At 39.4% G+C, this 12,182-nt stretch overlaps 1 protein-coding gene across 5 annotated transcripts in view; it reads right to left on the reverse strand.

Moving 5' to 3' along the window:
* Window positions 1-12,182, reverse strand: part of arhgap5 (Rho GTPase activating protein 5) — a 79,631-nt gene that overhangs the window by 8,987 nt on the left and 58,462 nt on the right. The gene's annotated exons all lie outside the window — the stretch shown is intronic.

The following is a 12,182-nucleotide window of genomic DNA, read 5'->3' on the forward strand; positions in this document are numbered from 1 at the left end:
ATAAAAATTCAAAATCCAGTTTTCTTGTCTGTTGTTCTCTTCCAGGTCATCCCAATTTGAAATCTCTTCTCACTGAAAATGAACTGTAAGCAAACTATTTACAGTCTGTAGCTCTATAAGGGTACCCAAACCGACAGTATTATTCAACAAAGTCTGATCTTCATGGTGAAATAAAACCCTGCCAATTTTCAAAATAATTCTTAAATTTTCCAAATTCTAATCAGATAGAAAAACTCAGCCTTTCCATAATATAAATATTATGCATTACATCAACCCAATCTTCCCCTTTAGGAGCTTCTGCCTTCAGCCATTTCTTAGTAATGGCTTTTTTGCTTGCTACTAACATAATCCAATACATATATTTATCAGCTGCTCTTGTTAATCTTTCCATCCCTCTTCCCGTGCACATACAGTCAAATGTAAATGAAATAATCACCCTCTGCACCATATCCATACAATTCTTTAAATCCTGCCAATAGGGTACCAGCTGGGTACAATCCCAAAACACATGGAAGTGACCCGTTCTGTCTTTTCCACATTGCCGCCAACATCTTGTATCTTGGTATTTTCTTTGTGCTGGTGTAATGAAATATCTTACAATATTCTCCCAGCCAAACTCTCTCCACGAAAGGGAAAAATATGTTTTCCATTGTTACCCACATATCTCCTCCCAGCTCTCCTGTGACAGTCCACAGTTAGCCTCTTTTTCCCATCTTACTTTTATGCATGTTGTATTGCTTTTTCTTCAAATTTTCCAATCCTGTGTACAATTTAGAAATATTTTCTTCCCCACCTTCGATTCATTTGCTGAAATAAGCCACTTAACTAATTGAGTTGAGGTTCCAACTCAATTACCGTATGTTTCGGACTAGAAGCCGCTACTTTTTTCCTTACACTTTGAACCATGCGGTTTATAGTCCGGTGCAGCTTTTCTGTGGATTTTTCATCAACCACCAGGGGGCTCTTTAGCAGGAAGTGAATCATTGGAAGTCAACATTGGAAATCAAAGAAGAAAGTGCTGATTTTCATTTTGAACAAGCCATGCTAGCAGGAGGCATGACGGAAAAATGTTTTCAAACACAAATCCCCTCATCATGGAAACAACACAAAGCAGTTCATATGATGCAGCTTTTTAGTAGCTGCTGCACGTAAACTCGGCGTGAACGAATTCATGGTTCGGCATTGGAGACGCAGGGCTGCGTCCTTAATAGATTAATAGGAGATTAAGGCCCTCTGCTGCGTCCTTGTGGAAAACCATGAGCGGCGGAGATACCAGGGGCTAAAATATGTACGTTTGTTATGGGCTTTAAAAAAAAAAAAAACTTTCTGGGTGCGGCTAATAGTGAGGTGATAAATATGGTAAATTTATCTCTTTTTTTTTCCAAAATATCTTTATAGGAATTTTTGCAGTTTAGACAAATAGCTTGAACATTCTGCAAAGTATGGCAGCAGTAGAAGTGGTACTGTTCAGGCCAAAATAAAATACAAACAGGAATCAACAAAATGCCTCTCACCATCCTGGTTCTAATGCAGCCCATCACATATTCCAAATATCATCTTTATATTGAGATATTAAATTCAACAGTGTATGTCCTCCGTCTTCCGGGATGTTCAGATCTTTGACATACTTAATGAAGGGATTCCAGATGAACTCAAACAGATCCTGTTTGCCCTTTAATACATATTTAATCTATTCCAGAGGGAGGGCAGATCCATTTCCATATTTGACTGGTTATTGAAGCCCATTGGTCATTTGACAGGTTATAATTCACACCCTTGACTGGTGCACATGGGCAGACATTATAGACTTTACGCAAAAAGTTAATCACAGAGGCAACTAAAATTAATTAATAAAAAAAATCCTTTCTGAATATCATCTCATGGACACTGAACTAAATGCGTCTTGCTGACCAGGAGCTGACAGCGTGTTGAAGAGTTATGGACATGAAGCTTTGGAGCGCATCTGGTTCAGAAGTGCATTTCAAACCTATGGTTGAAATGGCGCCACTAATTCCAGTCTCCATTACAGACCAGATAAAACTAAAGAGAATACAATGTTGTATTAATCCATTTATAGTCTAAACAGAGGAGCCGGCAGTTTATCTCGAGGAAATAAATAAAGGTGCAGAAGTTAATTAGACCACAACACGCGCAGTGCGCGGCACAATTAATGCGGACGCGGCTCTGCCGCTGCGAAGAATTAAACTTAACTCACCCTGCGGTTTTAATAAATGGAGCTGGAAGACGATACCCTACCGAGTCCAGAAGAAGAGCTGCACTCAGGAGGAGCGTGGCAGAGTAAGATCTGTTAACACATTCTCACTCGCAACTCGTCACATATTGACGCTTGGGCAGGTACCGTCGGCGTCAACATGTGAGAGAAGGGTTCTTTCATTGAATGCTGTTTCGCTCCCTAAGCGTCCGATACTGGCGACCTGGGAACGAATAAGATGACGAGTCTATTCTATTTTTTTTAAACCTTTATTTACAATTTATGTGCTAGTTTGAACAGGATATTAAGAACAGTGTTGTGTTCAAGACCACCTAACCCGAGACCAAGACAAAACCAAGACTTTTAGGGTCCGAGACCAAGTCAAGACCAAGACCAGCGTCCCTACATGACACATTAAAATGTAAAATATGTCAAAATTACTTCTCAAATTGATCTGAAAGATCCATATTCCCATAAGAACACATAGATATTAAATACTTAATAAATCTTGTGCCATCCCTAAAAAGATAACGCCCTGGGTGTTTACCCATGTTGCTCATGTCAGAAACCACCACTGTCTGCATCATTACACATAGCAATTGAGGCAAAACCCTGACGCTCAACTATGAACACTGAGCAAGGAGCAACAAGCAAGAAGTAGATACTTGTATGCCAGTAGTTCCCAAACTTTTGGTCCTGCGCTTCCCCAGTGGTTTCCAAACATTTTCTACTCCCCCCCCCCACTACAAATAGCTCTGTGGTTGAACGATGTGTTTTTGAGGGGGGGGAGGGGGGAGGGGGGGGGGGTCATATTTGGTTTCATCAAACCAAACAGTTTTTCCTGCAGGGCTTTGGGATTCTCTTTTCTTTTTTTCCATCTCTCTTGAAAACTTGATCTCGTTACTCCTTAATAATGCTGGCTAAATTGATCAAGAACCTATTAATGTTTTTAAACAAAGATACAATATAAATGCAGTTTTTTAGCAGTTTTTTATGTTTTCATAGAATATTTGCGTTAAGTACAAATGTTTTTAGATCAATGTTTCTTTATTATTAGGTTGGAAACTTTGTGCTTCTTTCACGTCATTTCCCTTACATCAGTGGTTTCCAAACTATTTCTATAGCTAGTCATCTTTTAGCTAACTTTACCTGCATCAAGCAGCTTCACTAAACAGTGTATTAGTTTGGGGGGAAAACTATGAAAAGTTCTTTGCGTTTTGCTGCCATGATTCTAACACACCTGTGCAGCTCCGCCCAGCAGCAGCAGGTCTCCTTCACTGCCGCACAGGTGTAAACCCAGCGCCTTGGCGCTCATGTTGCGTTTAAAAGCGGCACGGAAAAACAGATTACCACATGTTAACAACGGATTAAACAGTTTTAACTGCTGATAAAAGTGACAGAGGACACAGATATGGTTAGTGTGGAAGCCCCTACTGTATCAAATTGACAGAGGAATAACAGAGACTTGGCCATTCTAAAGTAAAAACCCAGCGCATGCAGCGTTCATGTTTTTTTTTTTTTATTGTTTGTTTCTCTTCTCGTGCGCCCCTCTAGGGGGCGTGACCCACAGTTTGGGAACCTCTGATGTATGCTATCCTGACAGCGTATGCTATTCTGATAGGCTCTCAGTGACACTCCAGTCCTATCTAATAAGTAAAGACCCGTGCAGAAGAATCGTTCTGCTCCGAAATGTCTCATCACTACATTGCAGACTTTTGGACACAGCGTTGTCTCATATGTGCAACAAGTCAGTCAACATCTCTCCGCACAATAATTCAGGCAGTGAGTGACAACTTTTTTTCATCACAATGCTTATGTGTCTCTGTACAGCTAGCTTTGCTAACATTACGTCAATGGAGCTCAACTTTCTTTGGCCATCGGATTTCTTGTGATTTATGCAGCGTTATTCTATTACTGACTATTAGACAAAACTTCTGCCGCTGAGAGGAAACCACTGCGCAGCGTGCGAGTGAAAGGTGGGGAGGAGGGGGGAGAAACATAAACAGTAATTGGCAAGTCACGTTATTGGTTGGATTTTTATCGGTGCGTTTTTGCATCCACTGAAAACAAAGATGTTAACAAATAAACTGGACAGTATGCTCTACGTTTAGTGATATTATCACATTTGCGGTCTCAACCGGTCTTGAAATAAAATGCCGAGTCCTCAGCGCCCGAGACCGAGACCAAATGCGGTCGAGTCCGAGACCGAGACCATCAAAAAATGGTCTCGAGACCGAGATCGATCTCGAGTACTTCAACACTGATTAAGAATATATACTACAAATACATGTCAGACGTATCGGTCAAAGGACTTTAATTCGGTACTTAAAAATAACTCAGTAAAATATAAAACCAGAGGGTTTTTGTAGTGGTTGTAACTTGATTTAAAATCCTTTTTTTTTTAATTTACCAACTATTTTTGAGTATGATATCAATGATTTACACCAAAAAAAAAAAAAAAATTAAGATGTATTTTCTTTTGTGATTGCATGCAAACTTCTGTAAACGTTTAATATTTTTTTATTGAAATAATAAAAATAAGGATGGATCCCACAAAAACCCAAGAAGAAGAATAACCTGACGTCATCCTATGCGACACTTACACTCCGGGGAGTAAAAACCTGCACCTGTCAAAATGTTTTTGTACTCTAAAACCAAAAATAACTCCAAAGTGTTACGTTATAAAGTTATTGATGGCAGTTTTAGCACTTAATGGCAGTAGGACTGTGATGCGAATGGTTGAAGACACGTTTGTAACACTTTTTTTGCCGGAAAATATACGGTGGAAGCTAGCTAAATTAGCCTCTTGGAGGCTAATTGTACCTGTACACTGTACCTGTTCTTAAGACGTTTAATTAGCCATGATAGAGTCACATAACAGTATTTATAGTCATGCTTGTTGTTGCCACTTTGCAAGATTGGAAGGTTGCTAAAAACATCAGTGCCCCTAGGCTGTGATGATATTAAAGTTTTGTTTATGAACCCTGTCTGAATACACAGATTGCAGCTAGGTCATTTACTTGAATTAAAAATGAACTTGCATCAGTGCAGGCACATTTCTTTCCTCCTGTCTATGTTATTTATTGCTGTTACAAGCCAGATGAAGAGAAGTAAAGAGCTGAGAACCTGATCTTTGAACAGACAGAGACCAAAGGTCAGGACAGCCTGGGATGCTTACTGAGGAGCATCCAATGATGATACCAGAGAACCAGGAAGATACTGTGATAGTGCTTGATCTGGTTCCCGTTTCTCCTCCTGTTGTCCCATCCTCTCAGTCTTTTCAGAAGAAAAGACCCAGAAGCATCTCTCCAGCTGCCACTCCTTCCACTCGTCATCTTATTCGTTCCCAGGTCGCCAGTATCGGACGCTTAGGGAGCGGTACAGCATTCAATGAAAGAACCCTTCTTGTCACATATTGACGCAAAGGGGGTACCGTCGGCGTCAACATGCGACGCCGACGGTACCTGCCCAAGCATCAATATGTGACGAGTTGCGAGTGAGAATGTGTTGGATCTGTCCGTTTCGGGGAAGCGAAACCACGCAAAAATAAAAAATAAAAAATCCTCGTAAAAGCGCAAATCCGGACCGCACAGGAAGAAAAATGTTCAATTGATCGGTTTGGATCAGACAAATCCAACTGACCAATGAACTAGCGCAGAGTTCTATGCAGATGCGACTAGGAGGTATTTGTGAGGCTGTGCGTTCAGACTGCAGCAGGTTGTATGTAATTTAAGTCATTTAATCTATAAGTTATTGGGGTCACAGCCAGTGGCTTGCGTCACTACCGACAAGATAAAGTTAGCTGTGTTCACCTGCTTTATGTGCGATGGCATTTAGCTGACTATTAACTAAACCACATAACAATGTGGCTGAATAGCCTATGTTAATACGATTATAATTTGACAGGTAAAACTAGTACATGACCGATTTTTTAAAATGCTGCTGGTCAAAATGACAGAGAACAAAAAAGTCTAGCGCAGCCTCTGCCTGTAGCAGTTCCACTCCCACCCTTCTCAATTTTTCTAATACTTTAGATCTGTTAACTGGGTTGAGCATCTCATTCACATTAAAAGAGGCCAACTTTAATACCTTTTTCTGCGTTGTCATTTACACCATGTAACTCCTTATTTTCCACCTCGTTTATACCTCAGAGGACCTTTAGACTACAGATAAACAAAGTAATAATGAACACACAACTGAACAATTTTAGAAAGTTCACTGATGAACTTGTGACTAACAAAAGAACTTCCAAGAGTGGGGTCTCCATTTTGACCCTTTTTGAGCCATAAAGGTTTCCTCTCCCTGCCAGAGGGAGTGGGCCTGTTACAGTCAGCTTTGTTCATATTTACTCCACTGCTCTAAAGTTCACAAAAAAGGGGAGGATTCCCTGACCCAAGTGAAAAAATTCCCTCCGGAAAAAATTCTGTTAACTTGACCCAAGTGATAATTCACTAAACCCCTTGTCTCTCCCCTCAAGCTTGAATAGACCCATTCAAAAAAACAAAAAAAAATCTTAAATACCTCTTTTAAAAGGCAGTGGTCCTTAAATCTTACATTGACTTCTCTTAAAACATTGCAGTCCTTTCTGTATCCTATCCTTTTACTGTATCTCTGGGTGTCTGTCCTTTCTTGGGCTCGATGCTCTTCCAAGTTAGGCGTCTAATCTTCTTCAAGCTGTTCTCCGCTGGTCTGGTCACCACTACCTGCAGCCTTCACTCCACCATATCTTTGGTCGCTTCCTCAGCCGTGTTGTAGATCTGAGCATCTCCCTCGTAGAATCACGCAGGCTCGCCGGGAATTTCATCTGGAACCGTATGTTCTTCCCCCACAGAACTCTTTTCGCTTCCGCTATTCCTTTTGTTTCTACAGCACCTCTGGGGCATAGTCATGATCAAGAAAAACTTTCTTCCCGTCCTACATGAATCCCTTCTTCTGCTATGCCTTCTTTGTAATCTCTTCTTTCACTCTGAAGCTCATAAATGTTGCCACTATAGATCTCGATGGTGAATCCAGGACACAGATCTAGAGCCCGATGAGTTCTAGATCTGGAAGGGAAAAATGGCTTTAAAAGGATGGTTTAAAAGGATGGTTTCTCGATTTATTCTGACGAGAACAACATATAGAAAACAACCATGTTATAGGTTGCCTGCTCCAAGTCCTCTCCCGCAGGACAACATGACAAAAGGCGGCAGGGGACCATGACTCAACTTTCAAATAAGCAAAATAAACCTTTTTTATGCAACATACCTGAAGAGAACAACAAACAGAAAACAACCGTGTTATAGGGTGCCGCTCCAAGTCCTACACAAAACAAAAGTACATAACAAAAATGTACTTAATAGATCTATAAATAAACTGAATGTATTTAGATGAAAAATAAACAGCACACACCTCTCCGCAGGACAACATGACAAAAGGAGAGGGTCTAAGGGGCGCAAACAATTTAAAGACAATACCACAGAAGAAGAAATGAAAAGGAGGGGCTTCTGATCATAAAGTAACATGGTTAAAACAATGACAGAGTTGTTTCAGTCAGATAAGGAACAATACAAATAACAAAAAAAAAGACATTTTGTGTAATTATAACAAAATAACCAGGTTACATCTATAAATTCCGTCATCGCTCTGGTGTTATGGATTAACTGGTGGTAACTGGTTGAAACCCATGCACACCGCAGATGTTCTACTATTCCTATCTCTAAATTGTAGGTGGCTGTGTCGATGCCTGCTGAAAAATGCTACTTGTGCCACAAAATCGTTTGCAAAACTTTACTATAAATCTCATATGACGCATACATGTTAATGTCACATGTGGAAATTATGTTTCAAACCAAGTTTCTACAGAGCAGCATTCAGTGTTCTTCGAAAACACCGCTTTTGAGCATAACCAGATCAATGAGTAGCTTTTCTCTCTTGCTCTCGATGAAGGTGGACGCTTTTTTCCTCTGCTCCTCATAACTTGTTGCGTATGCTGAACTGACAACTCCTCTGAAGGTTGGACTTCTTAATGCGCATGCGCAGGCATGCGTATTCCCTGCATGTATGCTGTTCTGACAGCATATCTGATAGAACATCGCAATGTAAACCTAAGTGGCTAGTTTCTGCTTTTCGTAACCAGCACTGATCAAAAAAACATAGGAATTAGCTCCCAAGTACCTGTAGTGTGAGTTGCTCAACACACTAGTTGGTTGTGATATCCAAATTGAGAAGTCAAAATTATAACAAGTTCCTACATTATACTATCAGATAGACTATGAGCCATATCTACAGTATTTGTCCATGTGTTCTCGTACTGGGGAACAGTTTACAGGCTGTTGACAAAGTGAAATAAACTTAAAAACAAAACGAGCCCCATTAAAACCTGGATTAACCAGTGACAGTCAAACAGGGTCCTCAACGCAGATGTTTGTAAAAAATTAGGTAACTGTGTCATTTCCTGATCAAAACGTGACAAACGTAAATAAACGGATATGAAAATGTCTCTACTTTCTCTAAGAGCTCTTCAAAACATAATAATTTTTTGTATATGAAGGAATATTGAAGAATATATTGAAAGGTCACTAGCATATACCACACTTCAAGAAAATGTACTAAACAGTCAGAATTTGTACTATCGCCCAGCATTGTTGGAGTACTGATTATTATTTTACGTCTTCTCAGTCTTATATTGACTGACAAGTTCTGCAAATTTATCAATAAATGTAAACAGTTCTGACATGCAAACTAATTAATCGCTCATTTAATGAAAGCCACATTATTTTGTTTGCACCTTAAGACATCTCTGGGCTGCAGACGCAAAGCTGTGCAACTTGTTAATCTGACGATATTCTTACAATTAAAGTTTGTCTGGCAAAGCCTGTTAAAAAATATGACCTCCAAAACATTGGCAGCAAGTGAATATTATTTTTAGACAATAAATTGGTCTAAAAAGTGAATCAGAAGACAGTGCTAAATAAATTTGTACCAGCAGTCGCTGAGCTCAGAGAGAGCCATTTTAACCACTAAACTATGACGACAGCCGAAAGTCCGATAATCCTACCTGTCATCTTGTGAGTGAAGACTTTAAACCCATTTCTGATGTAAAACAAGACAAGACAAGACAATTGTTTTTTCAACATTGTCTCTTATGGTTGAGTATTAGGATCACTTGATGGAAAGAGTAAAAATCTTTAGTTAAATTACTAGAAAAAATATCAACAATAAGGAAGAAATGACACTGCTACATAGATCTGCGGTACCCATGTCTTCTGTAAATGAACTAAAAAATAAGCTATAACATGTTACAAAAACAGTGTTTAAAAATATTTCGCTATTGTTTCTGTGGATATCTATTTGAAATATCATACAACCCGAGGGAGATGTGAAATAACATACCCAGTCAATCTTTTTAAACATTTTATTTTAAATTCCCTGGCTCTTCAACATTTATCTCGGCTTTCAGGGATTAATCTTTGCTTTGAGATCTGTTTATGGCATCTTGAGATCTATTTTGATCTTCCTTGATGAGTTTCAACCTCTGAAGCAACACATAAATCAGGACAAGTTCTGCGTAATTTACATGTTTTGATAGTCAAACATTCTCCCTCCTTGAACATCCCTCCTGATCCACAAGCCGTGTTTGTAACCGTTTCTGTTTCTCAAATGTAGCATCCTCAATGCAAGGGCGTAAATCCCATCTCATTATTGGGGGGGACCATAAACATACCACAAACAGGGAATTTTTTTAAGAGCAAATTTGGGGGGTCGGCAAAGTTATTGTAAAATGTGGTTAATATTTTGTGTGTGTGTGTGTGTGTGCGTGTGTGTGTGTGTGTGGGTGTGTGTGTGTGTGTGTGTGTGTGTTCAAGCTGCACCATCAAAAATGACTAGTAAGTAGCAATGAATAACCAAAGTGTTTTTCTCAGTAAACCTGTTGAGACCCATAGAAGTCACACTAAGATTCAAATGTTGCTTAGATATGAGTTTGGTTCATCTAATCTCTGCTACACCTTTACAAAAACTTAAGGCTCTAAATAAAAACAAATTGTAATAAGTAACTCCACTTAATGATATTCCTCATAAATATTGATTTATTGCAGTGGTTCTCAATACAAATCACGTGTTATTTAAATTATAACTTAAGTTGCTTTAAACTTTTATTTTTGATGGGGTTTTTCATGTCCTGGATGGCTGAGAACCTATAAATATATAGAATTTCTGGGACGTATCATAACTTAAACTTAAAGGTCAGCACCAGAGTTTTCTAGAAAATATTCAGATTTTATTTTGTGGTTTTAAAGGCTCTTTGTTGAAGATGGTAAGAAATAAAGGCATATTTTATCTTGTTTTACTACCAGCTGCAACAGCCCCTCTGGTCTCGGCTCCCATACAGAACTGTCGGCTAGTGGTAACACTCAGCCGCTGCCTCCCATTTCAAACTCTCATTAAAGTAAGAGTTAGAGAGCTAAATATAACTGAAATATTGTCTCCCTTCGACAGAAAAAGGAGCTAAGTCTATGAAAGCAATGTAGCAGTTTTGCTTGTTTTGACTTCCAAGGCATAACAAAGCAGTTTATCATGATTCAGCCAAAGTAATGAAATAACAAACTGTTTTTTGTCAGTGTGTTTCTTCCTATTAAGCAGTGAAAGTAAATAAAAAGTGTTAACTGTCTTTTGCTTTAAGTATTTACTTACCAAGGGTTTTTTGTTAGTGCTGCAGAGCCACAACAACAGTTAGCTCCTCAAATCAGCGGCTCTAACGGAGCCTGTGTAGTTCAGCAGTGCTGCTGTTGCTCCTCCTACAGAATAAGAATTAACTCCTCCTATTAATTCTTATTTTTTTCTTAGATGAATGGCAGATTTACTTCATTCTTTGTTTCTATTGCCTTTCTTATATTGATATTGTTAAAATACAAGGGTATCTTTCATGATTTCTTTGAGGGGAACAATTCTAGACTTTTCCAAGATTAGGGGGGTAGGAGGTGTCCCGACACCCCACCCCCCCAATCTTGGAAAAGTCTAGAATTTTCCAAGATTGGGTATATTTTTAATATAAAATAAAGTATATTGTATAAATACAAGGGTTTCTTTCATGACTTCTTTGGGGGGCATTCAAGACTTTTCCAAGATTGGGGGGGTCCGGAACCCCCCGAATCTCCCGGGATTTACGCCTTTTTGTCACTCAAGCCTGACAAAAAAAGTACGTCAAAAAACACAGTTTTCCAACACATTGTGTGTATTTATAATTTTTCATTGCTAATATAAGAGAAGGGAATCTGGCTGATAGCAGGGCATGAAGATTAGACTTCCTGAAAAGACGAGAGTGTAGGCTTTCTGGAAAATCCCCTTCTAATGTAAAATATATGACAAATTACTGGATAAAGTACATTTCTAGTTAATTTGTTTTACAAACTCTGCAACTGTGCTTATTCCTCATCAACAACAACAAATCATGGAATTTTGGAAACTGTTTTTCCCCATGTCCCCTAGAGCAGTGGTCCCCAACCCCCGGTCCGTTGACCAATTGGCACCGGGCCGTGCAAGAAATAATTAAATATTTCCGTTTTATGTATTATTTGAGTCTGGAGGATCTTTTATTTTGAAAATCCTTTAACCGGATTCTCTCTGTTACTTGCGCGCCAACACTGAGCCCACAAGCAGCAAAATGAGTAAGAAACAGATCAGATGTCTCTGGAAAGTTTCTTTGCAAAGGGGAAAAGGTCCAGAGAAGAGACAGGAGAATGGATTTATCCCGGACCGGTAGGTGAGGCCCACATTACAAGCCGCTCTGCGTAACATGCGGCGACCGGCTGATAATGAGGCAATGAAGCTTCAAGCTGCTTCGCCACGTAGAGACCAAGCAGGCTGTGGATATAAGCAACACCTCGGGTGTCATTGTCTCCCATCACTCCCAGATCTGACCGTCTTGTTGCAGAGAAACAAGCTCAGGGCTCCGTTAGTCATTATCGTGAGTTAAAATTTTCATGAAAGT

Source organism: Poecilia reticulata, chromosome 22 (assembly GCF_904066995.2).
Source record: "Poecilia reticulata chromosome 22, P_reticulata-male-v2, whole genome shotgun sequence".
Classification (NCBI taxonomy): Eukaryota; Metazoa; Chordata; class Actinopteri; order Cyprinodontiformes; family Poeciliidae; genus Poecilia; species Poecilia reticulata.